Source organism: Lonchura striata, unplaced genomic scaffold, assembly GCF_046129695.1.
Source record: "Lonchura striata isolate bLonStr1 unplaced genomic scaffold, bLonStr1.mat Scaffold_189, whole genome shotgun sequence".
Classification (NCBI taxonomy): domain Eukaryota; kingdom Metazoa; phylum Chordata; class Aves; order Passeriformes; family Estrildidae; genus Lonchura; species Lonchura striata.
In genome coordinates this window covers 207,925-218,509 of record NW_027461122.1, presented here as the reverse complement: position 1 = coordinate 218,509, position 10,585 = coordinate 207,925, and the positions used below count along the sequence as shown (strand labels likewise).

The window sequence follows — 10,585 nt, the reverse complement described above, 5'->3', positions numbered from 1 at the left end:
CTGTGAGAAAACTCAGAACTCAGGGGTACGGGGTCTGAGGGGAGAGAAGAGATTCTGGTATAAATCCAAAACGCGTTGTGAAAAACAACATGGAACGGCTCATTTGCTCTCCCAGCCCGATTTCTGTGTGACCGTCTGTGATTCCAGCTGCTCCGCTGGCACTGGCAGCCTGCGGGGCTCTAAGGACTTGCCAAGTGCCCAGCACGACAGAAAAGAACGGGAGAACTCCCCGGCTCTGGCAGCGGAGCCTCTCGGCAGTGTCCCGAAAGCCCCGCAGTGCCAGCATCTCTGCATGGAAGCTGAGGGGCTCCAGCGCAGCCCCTCTGCAGCGTTCCTCTGCAGCTGGCACTGCCCAGCGCCCCTGACCAGGGTTTGGGGTCCCTGCACAGCCCCCGGCGCAGCCCCCTGGCTTCTTCCAGTTCCCTTCAGCCAGGATGATTTTCTCGGGGGTAGGAGCACCCAAAGCCAGCGGAACTGGCCTCAGCCACTTTCCGTGGGATCTCTCCTCTTCCTTCCTCACCAAATTCCCACTGTCAAACCCCAGCTTGAGGCACAGATCCCCATCCCCTCAATCTCTCCAAGGAATTGGGCTCGGATTTCCCAATCCAGCAGGGCAGAAATGCTCTTGTCCCTTGTCCTAACTGTACATCCTAATTGCAGTAATGGCTCAAGAAATAATTGAAAGAAATTAAAGGAATGAAGAGAAATTAAATAAGAGCTGCCAGCTCCAACTAAGGGATGTTCAAACCCCTTACCAACAATTTGCTTTAATTAACCGACTCAAACAAAGTAATTAACACCACATTGATACAGTATGATTCTTTTTAATCGAGTTATAGATAAATATTGCAGAATGTAAAAACCTTTGTAAATCCAGAAACTCTTTCAAGAGAGAGACAGGGCACAGCTGCAGAGAGTCTTGGGGAGTTCAGGGGAAAAACCCCAAAGTTTTCAGTGTTTAGCATCTCCCACCCTGTCGTCACTGACAGCAAACACGGCTTCAGCCTCAGGAAAACACGGAGAGTCAGGGATTTTACAGATCCTGGTCTCACCTCAGCCTCTCAGCAGGTACAGTCTGCAGGGAGAGGGAAGAAAAAGGGTCAGAATGGACAGCCTACTTCCAGAAAATCATCACCATTCATAAAGCACTAAGCAGAGCTGTAAGAACTTCCCCAAAGGTTCACTTCCCTGCGGACTGAGGGCTCTCAGTTGAAGCACAGGCTGGACCTGCCAGGGACAGACTCCAGGAACCCCAGAAGTAAAAGCCACTGGGCCAATTCCATAAAACATTCCAAAATCAGGCTCCTAGGATGTGACCATCTCCTCTCTCACCTGGAGGTGGAAGCACAAGGAATGATCTTCCCTCCTGTGGGTTTTCTGGGATCTGCAGTGAACCGCAGGGGGAAGAAAACAAAGCCTGAATGTTTCGCACGACTGGAACAGAAAAGTGGGGAAAAGGGAGGCAGGGGCACTGCTGGGGTGATAACTGGGATCCAGCCTCTCCACACCAATGGAAGCAGAGACTGAGTGACAGAGCCTTTGGGACCACTTTGCTGGGATTCATAGGAAAACGGGTGAGTTTTATTTTGGCAGTAAAGCCAAGCTGCTTCTCACCTCATCAGCCGGGTACAGCAGCAGCACCCGCAGGAACCTGGCCAGGTGGTTCTGCCTGGCAGAGGGCTCCCCACTTCCTGGGAATTGTGTGCTACGGGGCTGTGCCACTGGCCATTAAAACAGTTCCCACCTGGCCCTTCACAAAGGCAAGGTGCTTTTTCCATACAGCAAATGGTTTTTGAATTAAGAAGGTAACACTGGTAATACTCAACTGGAGAAGAAAAAAGTGAGAGCTGTAAAATTTTCCTACGCCAGGCAAAAAAGAAAGCCAAATTAAAACCAAAACAAAAACTAACATAACAATGAAAAAAACAAACCATATCAAGCATGCTTCAAGAGAGTTTAAATCTGAATGAAGTAACTTACTTAGAAGCTTGAAAAGCTGCAATGCTGCAAAAATCTAATGCTGCAAAAAAAAAGGTGCCTTCCCATCCAAACCCATCTGGGATTCCACAATTCTGTGAACAGCTCCGGGCAGAAGGACTAGATTTCCATTGTGGTTCGAAAATGCTGCTGCAAGAACACGAAGAGAGATTTCATATACTGTTAAAGTGGCACAACCACATCAAAAATTACGTTTGGAGGTAAAGTGGCAACTCTGCAATTCCAGCTTCTGATACCAAGGACACACGGAGGGCTGAAACCTGGAGGTCCTTACATGACAGGATTTCTAGATTTCTAGAGTTACCCATCCCCAGTTTGCTGCTTAGGGTTAGAAAAGGTGGAATTCTGTTCTTAAGGGGTTACCACGTACCATCAATGTGAGAGACGGGGATGCTGATGTTTGATCAGAGTCCTGGAGCAGCCTGGAGCACGCTGGCTTCCCGAACCAGGTCTGCTGCCTTGTCCGTGTAGGGGTAGGGCTTTGTCCTCAGCCTCAGCAGGATCTGTCAGCAAAGGAGGAGAGAAAAGTAGAGTGCACCGGCTCCCAAGTGTGGGGAACCATGTGCTGCTAAGGAAGACCACGTGCTGAAAGTGGTTGGAAGCCGGGTGGGTTTTGGGAGGACAAATTCCATATTACTTCTGCAGGATTCTGTCTACAGTTCCTGCTCTACAAACCAAATACATCAAACGACAACAACAAACAAACAAAAAAACACCACATTAAATCAACAACAACAAAATAATTACTCCTACCTCAATAACCCCATACTGCCCCAAACCATTCCAAGGAGGGCGGCAGGAGGGGCTGGCAAAGGCAGGGCCCTGCCGGGCCCCCCTCGCCGCTGCCATCCTTCTCCAGCGCCGCCGCTGAGCCGCCTTCAGCCCAAAACCCACCCAAAAATACCCCAAAATCGTCCTAAATGCCCCCAAAAAACCCACCCAAAACTACCCAAACCCTCCTAAAAATATCCAAAAAACTCACCATAAAATGCCTCAAAACCAACCCAAAACCGTCCCGAAAATATCCCAAAAAATCCACCCAAAAATACCCTAAAACCCACCAAAGAATACCCCAAAGCCCTCCCGAGAATACCCGAAAACCCTGCCCATAAACACCCTGAAACCCCAAATTAACCACTCTGAACCCCAAAATATCCTGAGCTCCCCATACCCCAAAATTTCCTTCCCAAACCCCAAATTCCCCCCCGACCCCCAAAATTCACTTCTGGGTCTCGTCCTCGGGGGCCGGCGGCTGCTGGGGCCCCCCCAGGCCCGCGGGCGGCGCCCCCAAACCCGGGGGGAGTTCGGGGTCCGAGTCGGGGTCGTCCTCATGAGCCACCAGCCTGGGGACCCAAAAACCGGGGGGAACCCCGAATCGGGGGGGGACCCAAAATTGGAGGGGGTCCTGGGGGGTTCTGGAAGGTTTTTGGGGCATCCCAGGAGGATTTTTGGGGTCTCAGGGGGTTTTGGGGGTCCCAGGAGGAATTTCAGGGGTCCTAAAGGGAAATTTGGAGGTCACAGGGGGAGTTTTGGGGTCCCAAAGAGAATTTTGGGCGTCCCAGGGAGGGCTTTGGAGTCCTGGGGAGAATTTTGGAGGTTTCAGGGGGTTTTTGGGAGGAATTTTGGGGGTCCTGGGGGGGGGGGGTTGGGGTCCTGAAGGGAATTTTGGGGGTCTCAGAGGGTTTTTGAGGGTCCCAGGGGGATTTTTGGGGCTTCTGAAGGGAATTTTTGGGTTCCCGAGGCTGTTTTTGGTGATCCCGGGGCTGTTTTGGGGGGATCCCGCCGGGTATTTTTGGGGGTCCCGGGAGTGTTCTTGGGGTCCCCCCTCACCAGTCCATGGCCGGCTCCACTCCCCGGTTCCCGGTCAGCGCCAGCGCCTTCGCCCTGCGGGACCGGGGGGCTCCCGGTTATTTTTGGGGGGTCCCAGAGGGTTCTGAGGGGTTCCCGGGGGGTTTTTTGGGGGTCCCGGTGGAGTTTTGGGGGTCCCGAGGGCTCCGGGGCCTGTCCGTGTGTCCCGCCCCCGCCATAATCCCATTCCCGGTGCCGGGTCCCCTCCGGCTGCTCCCGCCCGCCCTCCCCCGCTGTCCCCCCGGTGCCGCCGCCCTCAGCGCGCCGGGCCCCGAATCCCACCTCCAGCAGCGCCTCCAGAGCCGCCCGAGCCCGGTCCCACCGCCCGCCGCCATCACGGCGGCGCCGGGCTCGCGACACGTGCGGGACGGCGGCCGGCGAGGGACAGAAAGGCACAAAGCGTTCCGGTACGGACGGCGGCCGGAACGGGACAGAAAGCCTCCCTCGCCGCTGCCATCCTAATCCGGCGCCGCCGCGGAGCCGCCTCCAGCCCTCCCCTCACTCACAGACACCGCCCCGCTCGCCGCTCGCTGCCGCCCCTCGCCCCTCCCGCCGGTTTTGCCGGGCGCTGGCTGGGGGGCTGCAGTACCGCCCTGTGCCCACAAGGCGGCAGCACTTTTCAAGCGAGTCCGCGCCAAGCCACTCGCAAGAGGGAGGCCGCGGGCGGCCGGGCTGCAGTACCGCCCTTTGTCCACAAGGCGGCAGCACTTTTCAAGCGAGTCCGCGCCAAGCCACTCCCAAGAGGGCGGCCGTGGGTGGTGGGGCCACAGTACCGCCCTGTGTTCACAAGGCGGCAGCACTTTTCAAGCGAGTCTGCGCCAAGCCACTCGCAAGAGGGCGGCCGTGGGTGGCGGGGCTGCAGTACCGCCCTGTGCCCACAAAGCGGCAGCACTTTTCAAGCGAGTCCGCGCCAAGCCGCTCCCAAGAGGGCGGCCGGGCTGCAGTACCGCCCTTTGTCCACAAGGCGGCAGCACTTTTCAAGCGAGTCCGTGCCTAGCCGCTCCCAAGAAGGCAGCCGGGCTGCAGTACCGCCCTGTGCCCACAAGGCGGCAGCACTTTTCAAGCGAGTCCGCGCCAAGCCACTCGGTGGTTTTGCCGGGCACTGGCTGGGGGGCTGCAGTACCGCTCTCTGCCCACACGGCGGCAGCACCGCGCCGTCCCCGCCGGCACGGCCTCGGCAGCGAACGCCCCAAAGCGTCCGCGCGGGAAAGAACGGAACAAAAAGCCCGCCTGCGACCCGACAGGAACCGAAAGAAAAAAGCTTTCCTCTTAAGCTGCATTTCAATATGCTTTATTTTTCTATTTTTCATATTTATATTCACATTCGGATTTGTAATGGATATTGATGGAAAATTATATTTTCATAATTTCTTACATTTATTCCTATTATATTTTATTTCAGATTTTTATACGTATCTTAATAGGTATCAGTAGAAGTCAGGGGAGGGTGTGTGGCTGGGGGCGGGGCCAGGGGAGGGGGTAAGGACGGGGTGGGGGTTAGGGGGAGGGGGTCAGCATTGGGGGCGTGGTTAGGGGCGGGGTCAGGGTGTGGGGGAGGGGGTGGAGGGTGGGTCAGGGAAGGGGTTAGGGTAGAGGGAGGATTCAGGGTGGGGGTGTGGCTACCAGACAGACCCCTCCCCTACCCAAAAAGATTGTCAGGCGCAGCAGTAGAAAATTTGATGCTACCAGGGAGTAAAAATTTTTATTTTTACTTTGATGCTCCCAGGGAGTAGAAATTTTTATTTTTAAAGTTGTTTTCTTTTTTTACTTCCTCGGAGCACAGTATTTTCTACTCCTGCTTTTTTATTCTAAGTACAGAAAGGAAAAAAAAGAGAGAAAGAGAAGGAGACAGTGAGATGAAGAGGAGAGAGTGATAAGGAGAGAGAGAGGGAGAAGAAGAAAAGGAGAGAGCAGGAAGAGGAGAGAGTAAGGAAAAAGAGAGATGAGGAAGACAAGAGAGTGAGAAGAAAAAGAGGAGAGAGGAGGAAGAGGAGTGAGAAGAAAGGGAGAGAGATGAAGAAGAGTGTGAGAAGGACAGGAGAGAGCAAGAAGAAGAGGAAAGCGTGAGAGGAAGAAGAGAGTGTGAGAAGGAAAGGAGAGAGTGACAAGAGGAAGAGAGAGGAGGAAGAGGAGTAAGTGAGAGGAAGAAGAGGAGAGAGGAGGAAGATGAGAGAGAGGAGAGAGTGAGAAGGAGAGAGTGAGATGAAGAGGAGAGAGTGAGAAGTGGAGAGAGTGGGAGGAAGAAGTGAGAAGAAGAAGAAAGGAGGAAGAAGAGAGAGGAGGAAGAGGAGAAAGTGAGAGGAAGAAGAGGAGACGGAGAGGAGGAAGAGGAGAGAGAAGAAGAATAGGAGAGAGGAGGAAGAGCAGCGAGTGCGAAGGAGGAGAGAAGAGGAAGAGGAAAGAGAGAGAAGGAAAGGAGAGAGTGAGATGAAGAGAGAGTGAGAAGAAGAGGAGAGAGGAGAAAGAGGAGAGAGTGAGAAGAAAAGGAGAGATGAAGAGAGTGTGAGAAGAAGAAGAGAGGAGAGAGTGACAAGAGGAAGAGAGGAGGAAGAGGAGTGAGAGGAAGAAAAGGAGAGAGAGAGGAGGAAGATAAGAGAGAGAAGGAGAGTGAGAAGAAGAGGAGAGAGGAGGAAGAGGAGAGAGGAGGAAGAGGAGAGAGGAGGAAGAGGAGAGAGGAGGAAGAGGAGAGAGGAGGAAGAGGAGAGAGGAGGAGAAGAGGAGAGAGGAGGAAGAGGAGAGAGGAGGAGAAAAGGAGAGAGAGAGATGAAGAAGAGAGTGTGAGAAGAGGAGAGAGTGAGAAGAAGAGGAGAGAGTGAGAAGAGAGAGGAGGAAGAAGTGAGAGGAGGAAGAGGAGAAAGTGAGGAGAGGAGGAAGAGAAGAGACTGAGAAGAAAAGGAGAAAGATGAAGAAGAGAGTGAGAAGAAGAGGAGAGCGTGAGAAGAAGAAAAGAGAGTGAGAACAAGAAGAGGAGAGGAAGAGGAGAAAGTGAGAAAAGGAGAGAGGAGGAAGAGGAGCAAGTGAGAAGGAGAGAGTGAGATGAAAAGGAGAGTGTGAGAAGAAGAGAGAGTGAGATGAAGAAGAGGAGAGTGAGAGGAGAGAGTAAGAAGAAGAGGAGAGTGTCAGAGGAAGAAGAAAGAGGAGGAAGAGGAGAAAGTGAGAAGAAGAGAGGAGGAAGAGGAGTGAGAAGAAAAGGAGAGAGTGAGAAGAAGAGGAGAGAGGAGGAAGAGGAGTGAGGAGAGAGGAGGAAGAGGAGTGAGGAGAGAGGAGGAAGAGGAGTGAGGAGAGAGGAGGAAGAGGAGTGAGAAGAAGAGGAGAGAGCGAGGAGAAGACGAGGATAGTGAGAGGAAGAAGAAGAGAGAAGAAGAGAGCAAGAAGAAAGAGTGAGAAGAAGAAAAGGAAGAGAGTAAGAAGAAAACAGAGCAAGAAAAATAAAAGAGAGATAAAAAGAAAAACTAAAAAAGTCAGATTGGAAAGAGAAAGGCAAAAGAAAGGAGGGGTAAAGAGAAAAAGAGTGAAAGACAAACAGAAAAGGAAGCACTTGAAATGAAAGAGAAAAGCAAATAGAGAGACAAGAAAAAGAAGAAATAGAGCTGAAAACCTACAGGAAAACAAATGGAGAGACTGAACACAAGGTAGGGTTCAAGAGAGAAAGAAATAAAGAGTTAGACAAAAAAGTTAAAGTTGGACAGAAAAGGAAAAAGGGTCAGAGACAAAGACAATGATAGCAAGTGTTAGAAAGACAAAGGCTGACAAAGAAAAAAAAAAGAAGAAAACATAGTGAAACCTAGATTGAAAGAGACAGACAAAGAGACATGGGGAAATACATGTAGAGGAATGGAAGAAAATAGGGTGAGAAGGAAATAGGGTTAGAGAAACATAGAGATGTGTTAGAAATGGAAACAAAGGAAAACACAGCCAGAGACAAAGAGTTACACATGGAAGGATAAAGTGAGGAATAGACTAAAGAGGAAAGTAAGAGGCAAAGGGAGAAAAAGGGTGAAAATGATAGGACTCAACCACACCAAAGAAAGACAGGAGATGAATGGTGGGCAGGGCAGAGGGTAAGAGGCATCATTATTAGGGCTGATTAATCTTTATTCCCTTAAACTTCAGCAATACACAGGGAAACAATGCATACAAATGCAAGTACAGAGACAAATACAACAAAGAATACATCATACCTAGGCACAAAAGTACAAGTCCAATTTACATACAGCAAAATACATCAAAAGATAGGAACAACTGCAAAGACAGAACAATATAATGTACTACAAGCCAAATACATATTGACACAATATAACCGTGTCTCCATTTCAGAAAAGTCCACAACGCTTTTATTGTTATGACGCACCCGGAACAAAAACGGCGCAAAACGCTCCGCCGACGTGCACGCCCCCTTCGCGTTACGCACAAACTCACATTCACGGCAACTCGCTCCGGAGACTCCCAAAAAATCCTCCTGCCTGATGAAAACCCCCCCTGAAAGGCAAAGGCCATACACACAAGGTTGTATCTGCTCCACACACACACACAGCTGCAGACACAAGCACACACAAACTCTCACAGACAGACACAGACAGTCACACTCTCACACATTCTTCTGCTGACACGCTGGCTGCCACCCTTACGTGAAACGCTGCACTGAAGAATATGCTTAAACGCTTCTTCTGACCGCAGGACCTCCATGTCAAATGGTAGATTCCAGGAAATTCTGTAGGGACCCGGGGACCTACGAGACAAGGGGAGGCGGTCAGTGACTGACTATCTGAGAGCTAGGAGCTATACCAACTCTGGGCCCATCAGTGTTGTACCCCAAACCCCGTAGAGAACAGATGAACGGCAAAGCTTTATAACTGCTCTACCTGAGCGTGACTACTTGCCCGGGCAAGGCAGCTCCGATCATAATTGCCACAACAGAGGTGCATACAACATAAGCCAACGTAGGTACGTACAGTATAAGCACAAACAACATAAGCCAACGTAGGTACATACAGTATAAGCACAAACAACATAAGCCAACGTAGGTACGTACAGTATAAGCACAAACAACATAAGCCAACGTAGGTACGTACAGTATAAGCACAAACAACATAAGCCAACGTAGGTACGTACAGTATAAGCGCAAACAACATAAGCCAACGTAGGTACGTACAGTGTAAGCACAAACAATATAAGCTAACATAGGTAGGCGCAGCATACGCACATACAATAGAAGCCGACACAGGTAGGTGCATCATAAGTGCATACAACGTAAGCTGACAGAGATACAAGATAAGTGAGGACTTGATATAATTCTCCAGAAGACTAATTTTTGAGCCCTATATCCTTTGAGAAGGCAGATGCTACGGAACTACTGTGGTCAGGTGATGAGGGGCTAATAAGCTCCATACGGAAGTCCATGAGAAGGGCTACCAAAACTGAGAATGAAGACGGATGAGAACATCTCGTGTACATCGTCCGGACCCAAAAAGTAAATATGTAAAAATGCCAGAATAATTGATATCCGGGAAGGTACGTGAGCAAAATATGGCCAATACGGCACAAAATGATGTTGCTAAAGCATGGAGATGTAACAAAGGCCTATGACACAGACAACGTGACATGGACACAAGTGGAAACTGCCTGGCAATTTCACCTTATGGACCCAAGATTCCTAGCCCAAGATGAGCCATGGGCTGATGATGCCAAAGAAAAGAAAGCCCTAGGGCAGTAGCACTTGATGATGACATGCAACTCCTTTCAAGATGTTAGTGCCAAAGCACTTAAGAGGAAGCCTAAGAAGCTCAGTAGGCCTAGAGAAGGAAGAAATGACTACAGGGTGACTGTAGCTATAGCTCCAGACATGAAGGCGGGCTCCTATGGTGAAAAGATCCACGACAACGTCAAGAGTCAAAGAAGGCCGCCGATGCGAACGTCACGAGAACCAGAGAGGGATCGGAACTGCCCTGCCCAGCGAAGACTCTGGGGGGGCTGAGGAGAAACCCTCTCCCTTTGCTCCCGAGGGGCCCGTCCCACTATGGGCCTATTCTCCAAGCTAACATCAAATAGCCTCCTGTGATAGTAAAGGTTTTCCCCCCATCTCCCACCTACTGGCCTCAGCACTTGGCTTTTGCAAGACAACCGGATGGAATCCAATGTCAGTTGGATGTGGACGGCGAGACGTTCTCTGCATCAGCTTCGGTGCTGCCGTTTCCAAACTTCAGCTACGCTCCTCCTCAGGGTACCTAAGACAAAACAGAAAATGCAACTAGTGCCCACGAAAAGAGGAATCCCCGAAACTCCGACACACCGCTGCCCCGGCTCACCTGAAGTCTTAATTTGACTCCACAAGCTGCCTGGAGGATACCTGAAAAACAAAAAGGTACACACTTAGCATGCTGCTGCATAAGGGTCACCTGTGAGTCACCGTGCCAAAATGCCAACTCACCCGCTCGCCTCTGTTCCTTCACACAGCTAGGGCAGCGACAGCACCTGCAAAAAAACAAAGCAAAACAACCCACACTGAGATACTGTGAAAACAACATCCCCCTGACCTGAAAAGCACACCCACCCAGACCTTACGCTTGCACCCACCTGGCCTTGGACATCCAGACATCCGGACCAGAGACATCTTGCAAGATGACTGCCTAAAATAAAACAAAGTAACCAAGAGTGGATGCTTACAATTGCACCAAAACCTGAAACCTGAGCAAGAACAACTCCTTCTGTCCACTGCTCACCTGGCACACAGGGCCTTGAC

The 10,585-nt window shown here is 50.9% G+C and overlaps 2 long non-coding RNA genes across 2 annotated transcripts; both read right to left on the bottom strand.

Annotated features, from left to right (window-relative positions):
- Window positions 1-808: 808 nt before the first annotated feature.
- LOC144248603 (uncharacterized) lies at window positions 809-2,054 on the bottom strand. The gene is made up of 3 exons (XR_013341894.1): window positions 1,981-2,054; window positions 1,333-1,384; window positions 809-1,075 (listed from the first exon to the last, which is right to left on the bottom strand). It is a non-coding gene; the product is annotated as an uncharacterized LOC144248603 (long non-coding RNA).
- A 50-nt stretch (window positions 2,055-2,104) lies between these two features.
- Window positions 2,105-4,209, bottom strand: LOC144248604 (uncharacterized). The gene is made up of 3 exons (XR_013341895.1): window positions 4,129-4,209; window positions 3,829-3,882; window positions 2,105-2,501 (listed from the first exon to the last, which is right to left on the bottom strand). It is a non-coding gene; the product is annotated as an uncharacterized LOC144248604 (long non-coding RNA).
- Window positions 4,210-10,585: the final 6,376 nt, after the last annotated feature.